Consider the following 18,457-nt stretch of genomic DNA (forward strand, 5'->3'; position numbering starts at 1 on the left):
ACCAAGTTAGAGTTTCACAGAATCTGAGCTTTTTGAAAGGGAACTCTGGGCGCCTCTCATGCACCCACCTCTTCAACATTCCAGGCAACAAGCCCAGAAATAACCTCGAAGTACTGAACTCGTGGGGGGTGCGGGTAGGGGGAGCAGGGGAGGGGTTCCTGGCACTATGCCACAGCCTTTTAGATATACAATCTCATTTAATTCCCTTGATAGCCCAGCAAGGTCTGTATAACCGTTGTCTTCATTTTACCAGTGAAAAACCTGAGACTCAGAAAGGCATCACCTGCCCAAGTTCATACTTGGGGAGGCAGGGTAAGGTATTATTATAATAGTAATAATAATAATTATCATTATTAGCTTTAAGTAAAACTAGTGTCCAGGCCCTACTACAGACAATTACAGTTGACTCCACAGCTGGCACTCAGCCATAGGTTGTGCTGTTGCTAGGGCCACCTCCTAGCAAATCACACTGTGCAGGAAGGTATTTCAGGATGCTGCACAGCGTTCATCCAACAGACAAGCTTTGAAATGCTGCTGCGAACGGTGCCGGGGCCTCAAGGATCTTATATTAGAACAGTAGAGAAAATGCAGAGTTATAAAGATAACTCCAGACAGGGAAAAGAGAAGTAGACTCTCTGTCCTAGGAAAACTAGGAAGGAGATCAAGCCAGCTGAAAGGAAGCCTGTGGAGGAGGTAGAACAGAAGCTGGTCCTTGAAAGGAGGGAAAAGCCGATGTGACGGTGGAGGGAGAAGCAGAGAAAGTGGGATGCTAGAGCTAGTATAGTAATGGTGGGGAGGGGGGTGTGTGTTCAAGCATGTAGAAATAGAGAGGAACTGAAAGCGGAAAGTCCAGTTAAGAAAGTACTTTGATAAGCCAGGCAAGATATGATGAGGGCCTACATCAGGCCGAAGGCACTTAGCTGATTGCTAAGAATATCTAAATTTGAAAAACATTTCAAGTATTAATTGACAAGATTGCACCCAATGGAATGAGATAGAATGAAAGACATAGAAGTTTCACAAACTGACCTGAGTCATATGTGGTGAGTAATGAAAAATGCTTAGAATTGGAAGCCTAGAGTTTGGGAGAGAGGGGAGACTGGAAATCATCCACAGAAAGATAGAAATTGAGTTGCCATATTGAATGGTTTCCTCCAGGCAAGGAGAGCTGGACAAACGGGAGAGAGCTTGTCATTTAAAATGTGGTTCAGTGGGGCGCCTGGGTGGCTCAGTCGTTCAGCGTCTGCCTTCGGCTCAGGTCATGGTCCTGGGGTCCTGGGATCGAGCCCCGCATTGGGCTTCCTGCTCAGCCGGAAGCCTGCTTCTCCCTCTCCCAGTCACCCTGCTTGTGTTCCCTCTCTTGCTGTCTCTCTCTGTCACATAAATAAATAAAATCTTAAAAAAAAATGTGGTTCAATAAGGAGGAAATTGAAAAGCAGCAGTGATGGAGAAAACACTGGACAGAGGGGAGTCATGGGGGCCAAAGGAGGAAGAACATTTAATGGAGTGATCTACAGCATCAATTGTCAACAGAACCTACAGAAACAAAAACTAAGAAATACCCTTTGGATGTAGCAGGCAATAAGACATTCGTGATTTAGATCTAGAATCAACCTTGTGGAAGTTGTTTAAAATTTTTGTGCCTACGGTTTCTCTTCAGATAACGCTAATATGTGCGTTGATGAACTGTCATGAAGATTACATCAAGTACTTAGAACAGTTCTGCCACATAATATGGGCTCAGTTAGTATACTGTTGTTGCTGTTGTGTGTCTACTACAATGTACTAGATGCTAACTAAACACACTTTCTTAATTTATTAGTGACAACATTCTCAAGTAGTAGGTGTTATTATTTCCTATTTTACAGGTGAAGAATGTGAAATCAGGTGGTTAAATAATTTTCCCAAGGACAAACTGACAGATCATTTCCAGAGACAGCCACAACTATCCCTCCCATTCCACATGTCCGTTTTCAATGTGACTTTACCCGTCCTTCAATCAAGAAACTGAGTCTATTTCCCATCCCCCTTGAATTGGGCTAGCCCTGTGACTTGCTTTAACCAAAAGAATATGTGAAAGTGATATTCTGGTGCCAGAACGGTGGCTCGCAAGGATGTGGAAAAAAGGGAATCCTTGTGCACCAATGGTAGGGATATAAATTGGTGCAGCCACTATGGAAAACAAAATGGAGATTCCTCAAAAAATTAAAATTGAAGGGGCATCCAGGTTGCTCAGTCGGTTAAGCATTCGAATCTTGGTTTTGGCTCAGGTTGTGATCTCATGCGTCAGGAGATCTACGCTCAGTGGGGAGTCTGCTTGAAGACTCTCTCCCTCTGCCCCTCCCCCACTCTCTCTCTCCCTCTCTCTTGCTTTCTAAAATTAATAAATAATCTTGGGGCACCTGGGCGGTACAGTTAGTTAAGCATATGACTATTTCAGCTCAGGTCTGATCTCAGGATTGTGAGATTGAGCCCTGCCTCTGGCTCTGCACTCAGCGTGCAGTCTGCTTGAGATTCTCTCTCCCTCTTTCTCTGCCCCTCCTGCTCATGCTCTCTCTCTCTCTCTAAAATTAAAAAAAATATATATTTAAAAATAAATAAATAAATAAATAATAAAATATTTTAAAAAATTAAAGTTGAACAACCATATGATCCAGCATCCAGCAATTCCACTTCTGGGTATTATATGCAAAGGAAATGAAATCACTATCTTGAAAAGATATTTGCACCCCATGTTCATTGCAGCATTATTCACAACAGCCAAGACACGGAAACAACCTAAGTGTCCATAGATGGACAAATTAATAAAGAAAATGCGATACACACACACACACACACACACACACGCACAGGAATATTATTCAGCTTTAAAAAAGAAAGAAATCCGGCTATTTCTAGCAATATGGATAAACCTGGAAGGAATTATGCTAAGTGAAATAAGCCAGACTGAGAAAGACAAATACTACATGGTGTCATTTGCTTATGGAATCTAAAAAACAAAACCAACCAAACAAACAAAAAATACTGATCTCATAGAAACAGAGTAGAAAGATGCGCTGGGGTTGGTGAAATGGTGAGATGTATGTCAAAGGTACAAACTTTCAGTTATAAGGCTCTGACATACAGGATGGTGATTATAGTTAATAATATGGGATTGTGTACTTGAAATTTGATGAAAGTGGATCTTAAATGTTCTGAGCATACAAAAAAAAGTTTTTAAAATAGTTAAAAATTTACAAGGTGATGAATGTGTTAATTAACTTGATCTCGGTAATCATTCCACAGTGTATATGTATACCAAATTATCATGTTGTACATTTTAAACATATACAATTTTATTTGTCAATTATTCTTCAGTAAAGCTGGGGGGAAATAATTTTTTAAAAAATCCTGTAAGTCTTTCATCTTGCTCTTAGACCATATCCTTACTCCTGCGTCCAAGACTTAGATTCTGTTCTTGGGACATAGTTCGGCCTTCCTAATGGCAGAATTTCCTATTCATTGGCCTTTTGTTTTATTCCGTTCCTTGCCAGATAGTTGCTCCTAACAAAAGAAAGTAAGATTCAACTGGCATTTGTTTTTAGTGAGCCCATGCTATTTCCCAGTGATTACTGCTCCTGTGAAACCCTCCCAGACCTCCTGCTTAATTAATCCTGATAGGAATTCATCCTCACACTTGCTCGAGAGCCTGAACTATAATTCACCTGGACCACGAGACGAGAGGTGAGTTCATGTTCTGTGACGAGCATTATCTCATCTTGGGCATCAATCTCCTTTTAAATCTGTGAGCCCTGTTAGGAGTGAATTTTTCCTGAGAGATGAAATTAAAGCAGATTTTGGATTGGGCGGCCAGACTTTGCCCATGCGTCCGTTATCATTATACCAAATAGCAGGTTGGACTGGGATGTTCAAAATATTTATTCTTCCTTCCTGAGCTGTGCAGTTCCTTCCCAGTTTTATGATTGCTGGTTACAAAGTTATAAATCCAATTTCTTTGACTTTAAAGAAAGTAGAGGCTTATTGGCTTTAGTATTTAAAAGATACACCATAAAAGGAGTATATTAAAAGGAACAGAAGGCAATGTTCCGGGTCAGAGGGCCTGGCACTCCTCTGCTGTCTCTTTTTAGTAGACACTCGTGGTTCTACATTTGTTCGTCTTTTCTGAATGAGGACAGGGGAGAGAGCAGAGGTCAGATTTCTGCTGACCGACAAAAATCTATACCTAAGTACCTTCTGCCACCAAGTAATTTTTTTGTAATTCTTTTTGCGTCCCTGGAGCTGCCTTTCAAAGTGGCTGATGTCCCTCACCCTGGACAGGTCTGGGAAACTGCTGGAGTCACTCTGGATGCTGGAAAGAGAGAAGAGGATGATGAAGTCCCAAACTGGCTAGACTGTGTCACGGTGGTCGTGAAATATCCAACTAGCTAAAGAGATGTGAGAAGAAAAGACTCCAAATAGCCAATACCTTTCCTTGTCTTCCACATTAAACTTCCTTTCATCCTCAGTGTTAAAAATAGGTTGACCACACTCGAGTGACTGCTTATTAAGAAAAGGGGTCAACGTGCCTATTTATGGGCAAGAATGTAAGCATTAAGCACATAAGGAAGAGTTTCAACAATCCCTTTCTTGATCTTTTGCTTAGCAATAAATGGCTTGGACAAAAATCTCTAGTTATACAAAGAGAGACAGAGATGGTAGGAGGAAGGAGAGAGGGAGAAAATCCATTTCATTGTCTCTCCAGCCTTATCCAGAAGACCAGAAGACTGTACACTTTTCTCAGCCCTCACTCTATCCAAAGAACCAAGCTTCAGGTTGTCTGCTGAAAAGTTCAGTATTTAATCACACTTCATCAACCAATCAATTAATCATATGTCTCCTGAGTGCTCACTAAATGCAAGGGGTTTTGGAGAGAACTTCTGGGTTGAATATTAAATTTCCAAACTTAAGTTTTCTCCTTCTATCTTTTTTTTTATTTTGTTATTTAAAACTTCATCCTCTGAGTACTGCTTATATTTTGAGTTATCCCTATGGAAAATGTTCCTGTCTTCCTTTCCCTCCTCCAACCTACCTGCTCCTCATTCTCTTCTCTCTCATCTTGTTTCCATAAATCCATCCTGCAAAGCTTTTGTCAGGAAGCAGAGTAGAATTTGGAATCCCAGAGGTCTATTTCAAAACTTTATTATAATTATTATATTATTTTTACTATAGTTTTGTGAGCTCATGCTATGTGCCAGACACTCTAAAAAATATTCTAAGTATATTGCTCATATAATGTCCATAACAACCAGAGGAGCAGGGTATTGTTATTAACGACCCCTGCTTTTCAACTGAGGAGACATAAGCACAGAATTTAAGTAGCTGGCCCAAGGTCACAAAGCCAGTCAATAGTCATGACGGGCTGTGTGACTCCTGAGCCCTGCCCTGAACACTGTCCTCTTCTGCAGGTGGGTATGCTGGGTCCAGGTGAGAGCACAGAGCCCACATCCTGAAGCTGAATGAACCCAAAGGCCAAAAGAGCAGAACTGGCATTAACTCTCATTGATTAAAATAAAAGCACATGCCTTAATTTTCTTTGAGATCTAAAAAAAGGGGTCATTATATATTGGTTGTCCTATTTGAAATCATTCTATTTTAAGCAAAATAATGTTATTTGTGAACTACTTTAAGGATACTGACTCAATAAAATGGCAAGGGGTAGTTTTGTTCATTTTTTGTTTTAAAATGGTGTAGGATATTAAAAGATATATTCAAAGCTTGTTTTGTGAGTTGTTTTTTTGTTAGCTTTTTACTATGCCATTTTGGAGAAAAATGTCTTGCATATATTATTTAAGAAAGAAAAAGTAGACAATTTTTAAGTGTTTTTTCCTCCCTCAATTACATTCCTATTTTCCTTTGATTTCCAGTAATTTTTAGGCTCAACTGGGGGCGAAACTCACTTAAAGCAAAGTGAATCTATTCTATGGATGCAAGTTAAAATGCAAAAGATGGCTGTTGCCTTTGAATACAGATATCCAGAGATAGGGGGGGGGGGGGGGAGGGGAATTGGGGCTGGATAGGCCTAGTACCTGGGTGTTCTCAAGACATGACAGTTGGGTACCCCAAAGCGAGTTATCTAAGAGAGAGACGGGGCCCAAGATATAAGCCACAGCCTTTCATAACCTCATTTTTGAGGTGATGTACAATCACTTCTGTCATATTCTCTTAGTTACACAAGCTAAACCCTGGTACTGAGTGTGGGGGACCACACAAAGGTGTGAATCACAGGATGTGGGAATCACTGGAGGCCATCTTGGAGGCTGGTTACCGCAGCAGGAAATTCTCCAAATGCAGTAAGAGTGTGTAAAAGGAGCTTGATGATCAGAAAACCGAAAAATGTTCATCAGTGCTGTGCCTTCCAATCTTTTTCACATTGTGGAGGACATGGAAAATGATGCTATTTATTCAGTAAGCTCAGGTTAATGGATGAGTCTGTCTGTAGACAGACCAACCCTGTGGCTTTGGCCAGCTCTGTCCTCTCCTGGTTACACTACGGACTGAAGGAATCAATATCTTTTCCACCTGTAACCCGTTTATGTGCTAAAACATTCTTCTCCCTTCTTCCAGTCTTGCCTCCCACAATCCTTCCTCCTCAGAGCCACGATAGTGACCTTTTAATTCATGAGTTAAATCACATCAATTCATTATTTAAACCTCAAACGGCTTCCAATTGCAGTGGAAATTAAAAATCCAGACTCCTTTGTTTGATCTACAGTGTCTAGCAGAACTGAGCAGAATTGCCTCTACCTTTCTGACACCATCTTGTATTAGTCTCCCCCGTTGCTCGGTCTGTGTCAGTCACATTGTTCTCTTTCTGTCCCCAAATACAATCAGTTTGTCCTTAGTTCAGTGATGCTTCACTTACTCTTCCCTCTCTCTTAGACATGTGTCCTCAGCTGGTTCCTTCCTTTTCTTAACATTGTAGTTAAACATCACCTTCTTCGAGAGGCCTTCTGTGTTGATCCTATTTAAACGCCCTATTTCACACTAATCTATTTCCTTCTTATCACCTATCACTATCAGAAACTATCTTGCTAGTTCTACCAGATCACAAATACTTATTGAACACCTACTATGTACTAGAAACTGTTCTGGGTTCCAAGTATCTGTTCGCTTGTTTTTTCCCCTATTTCCAACCCTCATTACTCATGAGGTAGGGACCTCGTCTGTCATCCCCGAGAATCCAGCATCCAAGACAGGGCCTGACTCTTATGAAGTATCCAGTGCATATCTGTTAAATTAAAAAGGGCAGGTGATGACAGGCAGCACTCAAATCCAGATGGGCCAGGGTACTCATGATGGCATGGGCCAACAGCTTAGAACACATAAGAACCAGTGTCATGTGTCAAAGAGTCACGTGGATCATGAAATCCAAATTCCAGGTGAGCAGTCTGGGTCTGGGTCTCTGCAGGACAGGGAGTCAGACTATGGAGAACCAGAAGCAAGATGAGAGGAACTAGTTCATGGAAACAAAGTGAAGTTTCCCTCCATGGCCGTCTCTTTCACTGTCAGTCTTGTCACTGCAGACCCAAGCGAGCAAAGTACAATGATAGCTATTGAATAGTGTCCCCCCAAATTCATGCCTAGATGGAACCTCAAGAGTGTGACCTTATTTGGATATAAGATCTTTGCAGATGTAATCAATTAAGGATCGAGAGATGAAATCACTGCATTTAGGGGGGACTCCTTCTAAGAAGAGGAGAGGACCAGAGAAGGCGACAGAGACAGAGACGGGAGTGAGGCAGCTACAGGCCAGGGAATGTCGAGGAATTGCCAGGAGCCTCCAGAAGCTAGGTATGGGCAAGGGAAAGAATAAATTTCTGTTGTTTTAAGTTACCAAGGTTATGGCATTGGTTACAGAAGCCCTGGGGAAATAACACAACGCTGTGCTGTTTTGTTTTTTGTTTTTTTTTCTGGGCATAAAGTACGTGTTCAATAATTCAGCCAGGCAAATTTGTAGCCAACAACTTGCCCAGTGTTTGGCGTGATGATTTTTAAAATTCTTGTTGAAATAAATGTTTGATGATTGGGTGACCTGGTATTATTTCAAAAAACCCCTAGGTGAAATATATCAACAATTCTGTCTGTGAATATGAAGAGTCAAGAGCACCCTGAGGATCCTGACCTTTTCCGGCTTGGTGAAATAAAATTGCATTACCTTTGTCCATATAATTATACAAGACCCGAGGTCAAAACAGATAAGAAAACAGAAGGGTTTGGAAACATGTCTGTAATTTTTAAAAATTTTTTTATTGTTATGTTAATCACCATATATTACATCATTAGTTTTGATGTAGTGTTCCATGATTCATTGTTTGTGCGTAACACCCAGTGCTCCACGCAGAACGTGCCCTCTTTAATACCCATCACCAGGCTAACCCATCCCCCCACCCCCTCCCCTCTAGAACCCTCAGTTTGTTTTTCAGAGTCTATAGTCTCTCATGGTTTGTCTCCCCGTCCGACTTACTCCCCTTCATTCTTCCCCTCCTGCTATCTTCTTCTTTTTCTTTTTTCTTAACATATGTTGCATTATTTGTTTCAGAAGTACAGATCTGTGATTCAACAGTCTTGCACAATTCACAGTGCTCACCGTAGCACATACCCTCCCCAATGTCTATCACCCAAGCCACCCCATCCCTCCCACCCCCCACCAGTCCAGCAACACTCAGTTTGTTTCCTGAGATTAAGAATTCCTCATATCAGTGAGGTCATATGATACATGTCTTTCTCTGATTGACTTATTTCACTCAGCATAACACCCTCCAGTTCCATCCATGTCATTGCAAATGGCAAGATCTCATTCCTTTGGATGGCTGCATGATATTCCATTGTGTATATATACCACCTCTTCTTTATCCATTCATCTGTCGATGGACATCTTGGCTCTTTCCACAGTTTGGCTATTGTGGACATTGCTGCTATAAACATTGGGGTGCACGTACCCCTTCGGATCCCTACATTTGTATCTTTGTGGTAAATACCCAGTAGTGCAATTGCTGGATCGTATGGTAGCTCTATTTTCAACTGTTTGAGGAACCTCCATACTGTTTTCCAGAGTGGCTGCACCAGCTTGCATTCCCACCAACAGTGTAGGAGGGTTCCCCTTTCTCCGCCTCCCCGCCAACATCTGTCGTTTCCTGACTTGTTAATTTTAACATGTCTGTAATTTTTATGTCAAGTTTGAAGTATTCTACCTTGAATTTGCATCCAAGATTTAGTTCTTTACTACCTGTGCTGCTTTCTTGGGTAACAAGTGGAGCCTTGCACCAACAGCAGAACTACCTGGACTGTGTCAGATCACTTTAGGCTGATGAACTGAGCACCATCTGGATAATTATGACCGTGTCAGTCACTGTGAGCTTTGAAAATGTATAAGATCAGCTCTTACCTTGTGGGACCTCCCAATTCTGGAGAAGGAACAGACAGTGGTACTGAGTTAAAACACAGAACCGTGCTAAAGTTGTTTTATATATGCGTATATATATAATATATATATAAATTATATATATATAATTACAAAACAATGCAGAGGGATGGAGAGAATAATTCTATCAAGAAGCATTTGTCTAATATCTGGTTGTGTGGCCATAACTAAATGACGTTCTGGATATCGGTATCCCATTGCCAAAATGAACATGTTTGATGAGACCAGGTCCTTTTAGGCACTGACAGTATAACCTTGACCTTCAAGGTCAAGAGGCTCATGCCTCTTGTTAGTCTTTGGGTCTCCATTCCCTATTCTTTGGGGGTAGGAGTCACTTCACTGTGAAGCTTTAGATAAAGATGACCATGGAAAAGCGGCCACTCTCAGGGGTGTGATTTTTGGGGTTTTTTAGAGTATTAAAAAATAGTAAGCGAGCAAGCTTGGCTTTCTCTACTGAATAGATAATGTTTTGTCTTTTAGAAGAACTGTTGTCTGGAAACTTCTTTTTTTCTGCAGACATTTGTTTTCAGTTTATGACCTGCTCTGCTCCCAGAGGGGCAAGAGCATAAATCATCTGGTTTTCAAAAGAAAGAATGATAAAATAAAAACAAAGCCCCAAAAAACTGACTCCCCCCCGCCAGTTTAAACCAATCTTGTCTGAGTGAATATGTATGAGTTAAGGCCCAACAGGGCTAATGTGTAAGCAGGTCCAAGTCCGCGCCTCCAGAGACTATCCCATGAGTGTTAATATTAATCTGGGATTTTCAGGGAACACAAACAGCCTTCTGTCACACCACTTATGCTGTTTCTGGGTCAGGATGCTCCTGAGGCAAAAGGAACTCTGTACTGGGCAAGCTTAAAGTTTCTCTCCATGTCCACCAACACCCTTCCCCTCCCCCATCATTTCCTGTTCTATTACAAAGCTAATGGCCAAGAGAGAGCAGACCCATTTGTGGAGCTGTCGCTGTTCTAAGCACTTTCCAAGCATTGACTCATTGAATCCTCAAAATAATGCTATCAGATGGGTGCTATTATTATCTCCATCTTATAAGTAAGGAACCTAAAGCCTAGATAGATTCAGTCACTTGCCCAAGGTGACACAGCCAGTAAGTAGGAAAACTGGAGTTCAAATCCAACCAGTCTGTCTGGAGACTGCTTTTTTAACTGCAACCCCACACTATCTGACTAACCAGGCCCTGTTACAGCCAGCTTCTAGATATGGACTTATAACGTTAACATTAAATAAAATCACAATTTAAAATAGAAAGAACTTTGGCAACTATGTATTTAGATACTGATTGATTTCTAGGATGAAAACAAGGCAAATATAAGGATGGGAAACACTGGGAATGTGTTGTAACAACCCATGGCTAAGATAAAATAATATACTAAGGAGAGTAAGGAAGCCATAGTGCTTTCTCTGCCTCTACTCTTGTATACTTCAACCTGATAGCTCTGGATACAGTGCTCCCCCATCTGTCTACATTATGCCCTTAGCTATGTTGAATCCTGGGAACTGAATTCCCTAAAAGCACCCAGAAAGAGATCTACTAAAGAGGACACTGTTGTGTGTGGCTGGAGTAGGGAGAGGTCCAAGCAGAATGGTTCTTCTGCAACATTTGGTAGGTGAATTCCCTGGACCTCTTGGGTTCTCCTCACTCAAGGCCCTCTCTACACTCTGGCGATTGGCTTTACTTGGGATCTACTAGATTTTTGAACAGTATTCCTACATAACTTTCTGTATTTTCAGCGTATGTCACTGGGAAGGAAGGGAAGACAAGTCAGGGTCATCTTGCTAGACTTCTCCTGAGCCTTTGAGTTGTCTGTTCTAAGCCAGATTTACATACATATCTTAGCAATCAAGTGGAATCATGAAAACAGAAGCTTTGGTATAATATCCTGTGGCATGCCGCTTTATACAATGATGCATCCTTGAACATATCATTGTATTTCCTATACTCTGACTCTATTAAACATTTAATTCTATTCAGAATTCCAAATCAGAGTCCTCTCCCAAATTTATCAACTATCTGACATACACTTGATTATTTCTCCCACGGAATTAATTATCTGTTATTGCATAACAAATTACCCTAAAACTTAGGAACTTAAAGCAACAAACATTCATTTTCTAACAGTCTCTGTAGGTCAGGAATCCAGGTGCAACTTAGCTAGCTCAAGGTTTCTTATGAGGTTGTAGTCAAGCTGCAGGTCATGGCTATGGTCTCATCTGAAGACCTGGTGTGGGAGAATCCCTTTCCGAGCTCACGCAGGTGGTTGTTTGCATTCTTCAGTTCCTTGCAGGCTGTTGAACTGAGGGCCCAAGTTTCTTGCTAACTAGTGGCTAGAAACCTCCTTCAATTCTTTGACATGCGGGCCTCTCCATTGGGCAGCTTACAGCACAGCAGCTGGCTTTCCTCAGAGTGAGTGAGTAAGAGAGAATGTCTAAGATGAAATCTACAGGGGCGCCTGGGTGGCTCAGTCAGTTAAGCGTCTGCCTTCGACTCAGGTCATGATCCTGGGATCCTGGGATCGAGGCCCACGTAGGGCTCCCTGCTCAGTGGGGAGTCTGCTTCTCCCTCTCCCTCTTGTGCTCTCTCTCTCAAATAAATAAAATCTTTAAAAAAAAAGATGAAATCTGCAATCTTTTTGTAACCTAATCTTAGAAGTGACATCCTATCACCTCTGCTGTATTTTATTTGATAGAAATGAATCACTAAATCTAACCCATAATCAAAGGGAGGGATTTCCACAAAGGTATGAATACCGAGAGGTGGGGATCACTCGGGTCCATCTTAGAGGCTACCCACCACACCCCTTAGAGCAGCTTCCTTCCAACTGGGAGCGATTTATATCCAATCATTTGCAATCTAGTACTTCCCAAATTCTCCATCTTTCAAGTCTTATCCTATTGTCCAAAAAAGATGGTTCATGCAGCCATCCTGATACTGTACAAAGTGCACCTACCTCTGCCACTGGCATCATCCCTTGGATTTCCAGGGAGGGCTTTTGTTCTGATGTTATGTTCCATCCTGAATCCCACTGCCTCGTCACAGCCTGCTCCTGGAAAGTTTTCTTTGTTTCTGGGTCTGTGTAAACTCTTTTCCTCTTCCTTCATACCCACAAAGTACCACAAACATTAGGTTATTTTAGATAACAGATTTCTACTGAAGATTTGGAGATATTAGAAGGTAATTCTAGTCAGTAAAGGAAATACCCTCAAATTTGATAGCAGACATCATTGTTCCTAGAAATATACTAGCCGTTCTCCATTCTTAAACATTTCTCACTGACTGGAACGCTCTGAACTGGCTTAACCTGTTGACATGTTGCTGGGGCTACACCCCCTCCAGCTCTGTCATACATCTCATACTTCTTCGTAATCTTCTAGAGACTCAAAATTTCTTCTTCGTTTGTTTGCTTTGGGACATTTGTGCTAGTTTGGGACCATTCTCATCCATATCTGAGATTTAAGTAATGTTGACTTTTGAACAGGAAGGGGTTGAAGCATTTACCTGTCTTTTGGGGCAGCTTTATGACTCCTATGTGAAAATCTCCACTTTCTACTCAAAGACCAGATATGTCTACATACTAAAATATTTTTAAAGATCTGCTCTTCCAGGCACCTTGTTACAAGAATATGATCTCATTTTAGAAAAAAAGAAACTCTATATTCATATAAATATATAGAAGCAAACTTGGAAGAAAAACACAACCAACTGTTAGAGTAGTTACAGCTGAGGAGTGAGGTTATTTTGGAGGAGTTCTATGAGAGGGGACTAGAAGGACAAAGTAGTGAGAGGGATTTTTTTTTTTTTATGTAGTATCTATGTCTGTATATTTTTAAAGACTCAAATGTGTTCTTTTTGTTATTGTATTTAAAATTCAAGAATAAAGTATCCTGGGCGCCTGGGTGGCTCAGATGGTTAAGCGTCTGCCTTCGGCTCATGTCATGATCCCTGAGTCCTGGGATCAAGCCCCACATCGGGCTCCTGGCTCAGAGGGGAGCCTGCTTCTCCCTCGCTCTCTGCCTCTCTCCCTGCTCATGCTCTCTCTCTCTCTCTCTCTGTGTCTCAAAGGAATATATAAAATCTTAAAAAACAAAAAAAAGAATAAAGTATCCTTGCATTAAACAAAAAGAAAAGTTTGTAGATGAAGAACCTAAGGCCAGCTTCCTAACACCCTTCAGCAATGCTAAGTACCAGGAAATAATGGAACAATATATTAAAATTTTGATGGGAAAAAAGTGCATGAGAAAGATTTTTTGTCTCCAGCTATTTTCCCATTCCTGATGGCAACAGGAAGAAACCCTCATATAGTCAAAAGTTCAGCAAGTATACCATGCTCATGTTCCTATGGAATACAATTTGTGCATAATATATGTACTTCTATGTCTTATTCTGGCTAAACAAATAAAGACTCAAAATAAAAAATCAAAGAATGTGTAATTTATAGTATAAAACGATTGAAGAAGAATGTAAAGATCAATAAAAGAGAGAATTCATTAATCTATTCAGAAAATATTAATTAAATACCATTAAATACCAATTGTGTGTCAGGAATACTCCTAAGATCTTAAATGCATCATCAACAAATAAAACAAAGACTTCTGCTCCTCTGGAGCTTTCATTCTAATTACATAATATACTAGATGGCCCCATTATTTTTTTTTAAAAAAAGGAGAGATGCCTGGCAAAAGGTATCTAGAGTATGAGGAAGAGGGTAGCCAGGTTATAATTTCCACAATGACATTTTAGAGGTAGATGTAAAAATCTGGAATAAAGCAATGAAAATAATATAGTACTATATTAGAAGAATAATATGCCCTGAATAGCATGGAGAGTTTATTCCTAGAATACAAGTTTATTTAGGGGTGCATGGGTGGCTCAGTTGGTTAGGCCTCTGCCTTCAGCTCAGATAGTGATCTCGGGGTCCTGGGATCCAGCCCTGCATTCAGCCCCACATAGAGCAATTCACTAGGCTCCCTGCTTCGGGGGGAGAGGATTCTGCTTCTCCCTCTGCCCTCCGCACTGCTTGTGTGCATTTGCTTGCTCTCTGTCTCTCAAAAAAATAAGTAAAATCTTTAAAAAAAAAGAATACAAGCTCATTTATAACTAGTAAATTTGTTAATATTGCCCATCAGTAATAGGTTAAAGGAGAAAAGCAACATGATCATTCCCACAGATGCCCTAATATCATCCCATAAAATTTTGTATCTATTCCTGAAAAAAGTCTTGGAAAATAATTAAGGGAGAAATTTTCCTTAACATTACAATGAATATAAACATCTAGGGGCAACATTCTGAATGCTGAAACAACAGAAATATTTCCTTTAAAATTCAGGAACAACAACAAAAATCCTAATGTCATTACTATTTAACAATACTTTATAAATCTGCGTTTTGCAGAAATAAAAGAGCTAAAGGGAAATACAGTATCACTATTAAAGTAAGGGAAAAATATTTTATAAATTACTGCTTTGTTGATTTAGAAAACTGGAGAAATTTTAACAAAAATTATTTGAACTAATTAGAGAAGTGAGGAAGATGTCTAGATGCAAACATACATATAAAATATTAAGGTGCTTCTTTTCACCAGCAATAATCTAGTCAAAATTATGATGGTGAAACTATTTTATTCTATGTCATCAAAAATAATTAAGCACATTTGCAAAAAACACTAATAAAAAATCTGTGAAGGGGTGCCTGGTTGGCTCAGTCAGTTAAGTGTCTCACTCTTGGGAAACCTGGGTGGCTCAGTGTGTTGAATGACTGCCTTTGGCTCAAGCCATGATCCCAGGGTCCTGGGATCCCATTCTGTGTCAGGCTCCTTGCTCAGTGGGGAGCCTACTTCTCCCTCTGCCTGCCGCTCCCCCTGCTTGTGCTCGCTCTCTATTTCTCTCTCTCTCTGACAAATAAATAAAAATAAAATCTAAAAAAAAATAAGTGTCTAACTCTTGATCTCAGCTCAGGTCTTAATCTCAGGGTCGTGAGTTCAAGCCCCTCTTTGGATGAAGGAAAGAAAGAAAGAAAAGAAAAGAAGAAAAGAAAAGAAAAAAAGAAAAGGAAAGGAAAGGAAAGGAAAGGAAAGAAAAGAAGAAAGAAAGAAAGAAAGAAAGGAAGGAAGGAAGAAAGAAAGAAGTGAAAAATAATTGAGAGAATTGTGTGTCATTTATATGAAGAAAATTAGAAAACAGAGATATAAATGGAGAGATATACCATGTTCATGAATGGGAATACTAAATATTATAAAGGTGATTATTTAATTATTCTGAAATAATTGAAGGGTTTAATGTGATTCCAATAAAAATCTTCTGAAAGGTCCAGTGGGAGCAAGATGGCAGAGGAGTAGGAGACCTGGGTTTCGTTTGGTCTCAGGAATTCAGCTGAATAGAGATCAAACCATTCTGAACACCTAAGAACTCAACCGGAGATAGAAGAGAAGAATAGTAACAACTCTCTGAACAGAAAAGCGACCACTTACTGGAAAGTAGGACGGGCGGAGAAGTGAATCTGAGGCGATATTCGGGAGGAGAGACGGCGGGGGAGGGGGCCTCCGTCAGCCGCTTCTGGCAAGTGCTAGAGCTGCGGAGCACAAAATCAGAACTTTTAGAAGTTGGCTCCAGTGAGGGATGTCACTCCAGTGGCTAAGCGGGAGGTGGAACCCTCGTGGGACAGTGTGGTCTCAGGACACTTGGGGTCACAGAAAGACCGGGGGTGCCTGAGTGCAGCAGAGCTCCCAGGTATCGGAGTGGGGAAGCCGGCTGCAGAGACGGAGCCGAGGTGCGGGCTCTCAGCTCGGGGTTGCCATAAACTGTGATCTGCGGCCCAGTCAGGCCACTGGTCCTCCAGCAGGGACCCAAAAGCAGCAGATCTGGGGAGACTCCCCTTCCTTCCCTGGGAGGAGCGGCATGGGAGCGCACCGCAGGGATCTGCTGGATTTGGAGACTCCACATGGGGTCGGGTGCCAGAGATAGAAACGCTCGGTCACAAGCCGGGTGAGCACGGAGTGCGGCCGGAGACCGGGGAGATGGGAGTGAATGCTTTTCTCTGGGGGCGCACTGAGGAGCGGGGCCCTGAGTTCTCAGCTCCTCTGGGCAGAGATTGGGAGGCCACCATTTTCACTCAGGTCCTCCAAAGCTGTACCGAGAATTTGGAGGGAACAAAAGCACCTGAGAGCAAACCCAAGCAGATTGCTTGGCCCGGACCAACAAGGGCGGGCAATTCCGCCTCCGGCAAAGACATTTGGGAACCACGGCAAAAGGCCCCTCCCCCAGAAGATCAGCACGAACAGCCAGCAAGCCAAGACCAAGTTTACCGATCAAGGAGAATGGGAGAACTCCAGCGCTAGGGGAATACTGCACATAGAATTCATGGCTTTTTTACCCTGATTCATTAGTTTTTCAAAGTTGATTTTTTTAACTTTTTTCTTTTTTTGAATTTTTCTTTTCCCCTTTTTCAACCAACATCTTATCAATCCATTTTTTTAAAAAAAATTTATTTTTCATTTCTAGAGTCATATTTTATCCCTTATTTTTGGCATATATATATATATATAAGTTGTTCTCTCTTTAAAATTTTGAGATACAGTTTCTTCTAACAGATTAAAATATACCCTAAATCACTAATGTATGGCTTTGTTCTAGTCTCCTGCCTGATCACATTCTCTCCCTTTTTCTCGTTTCTTCTTTGTTTTTTAATCTTCTTCTTTCTTTTTTCAAACAACTTCTTATCCTATCAATTCCTTTTATAAAGTCTTATATAATTTTCATCTTTACATTCATCTTCTGACCCTTCATTGTATCAACCCTTATTTTGTAATATATAAGTCTTTCTTCCTTTAAAATATTAGGAGGCACTGTCTTCTAACAGACCAAAATACGCCCAAAATCTAGTGTGTGGCACTGATCTATACACTATTCTGATCATATTTGATCATATTCTGTTTTTATTTGTTTTGTTCTGTTATTGTTTGTTGTTATCTTTTTCTTTTTCTTTTTTTTTTCTCTTTCTTTTTTCTTTCTTTCCCTTTCTTTTCCCCTGGTTTCAGGTCTTTTCTGATTTGTTTAGAGTATATTTGCGGGGGACGTTGTTAACCTGTTAGCGTTTTCTTCTCTCATTCATCTATTCTCCTCTGGACAAATGACAAGATGGAAAAAACCACCTCAACAAAAAGAACAAGAGGTAGTACCGTCTGCCAGGGACCTACTCAATACGGACATTAGTATGATGTCGGACCTAGAGTTCAGAATCATGACTTTAAAGATACTAGCTGGGCTTGAAAAAAGCGTGGCCTTTTTGCAGAAATAAAAGAACTAAAATCTAACCAAGTCGAAATCAAAAAGGCTATTAATGAGGTACAATCAAAAATGGGGACACTAACTGCTAGGATAAATGAGGCAGAAGAGAGAACCAGTGATATAGAAGACCAAATGATCGAAAATAAAGAAGCTGAGAAAAAGAGAGATAAACAACTGCTGGATCACGAGGGCAGAATTCGAGAGATAAGCGATACGATAAGACGAAACAACATTAGAATAATTGGGATCCCAGAAGAAGAAGAAAGAGAGAGAAGGGCAGAAGGTATATTGGAGCAAACAATAGCAGGGAACTTCCCTAATGTGGGGAAGGAAACAGGCATCAAAATCCAGGAGGCACAGAGAACCCCTCTCAAAATCAATAAAAATAGGTCAACACCCCAACATCTACTAGTAAAACTTACGAGTGTCAGAGACAAAGAGAAAATCCTGAAAGCAGCTTGGGAGAAGAGATATGTAACCTATAATGGTAGAAACATTAGATTGGCAACAGACCTATCCACAGAGACCTGGCAGGCCAGAAAGGACTGGCATGATATCTTCAGAGCACTAAACGAGAAAAATATGCAGCCAAGAATACTATATCCAGCTAGGCTGTCATTGAAAATTGAAGGAGAGATAAAAAGCTTCCAGGACAAACAAAAACTAAAGGAATTTGCAAACACAAAACCAGCCCTCCA

The sequence above is a fragment of the Callorhinus ursinus genome, unplaced genomic scaffold (genome assembly GCF_003265705.2).
Source record: "Callorhinus ursinus isolate GAN/ISIS: 27379988/994484 unplaced genomic scaffold, GSC_fseal_2.0 scaffold49, whole genome shotgun sequence".
NCBI classification, from domain to species: domain Eukaryota; kingdom Metazoa; phylum Chordata; class Mammalia; order Carnivora; family Otariidae; genus Callorhinus; species Callorhinus ursinus.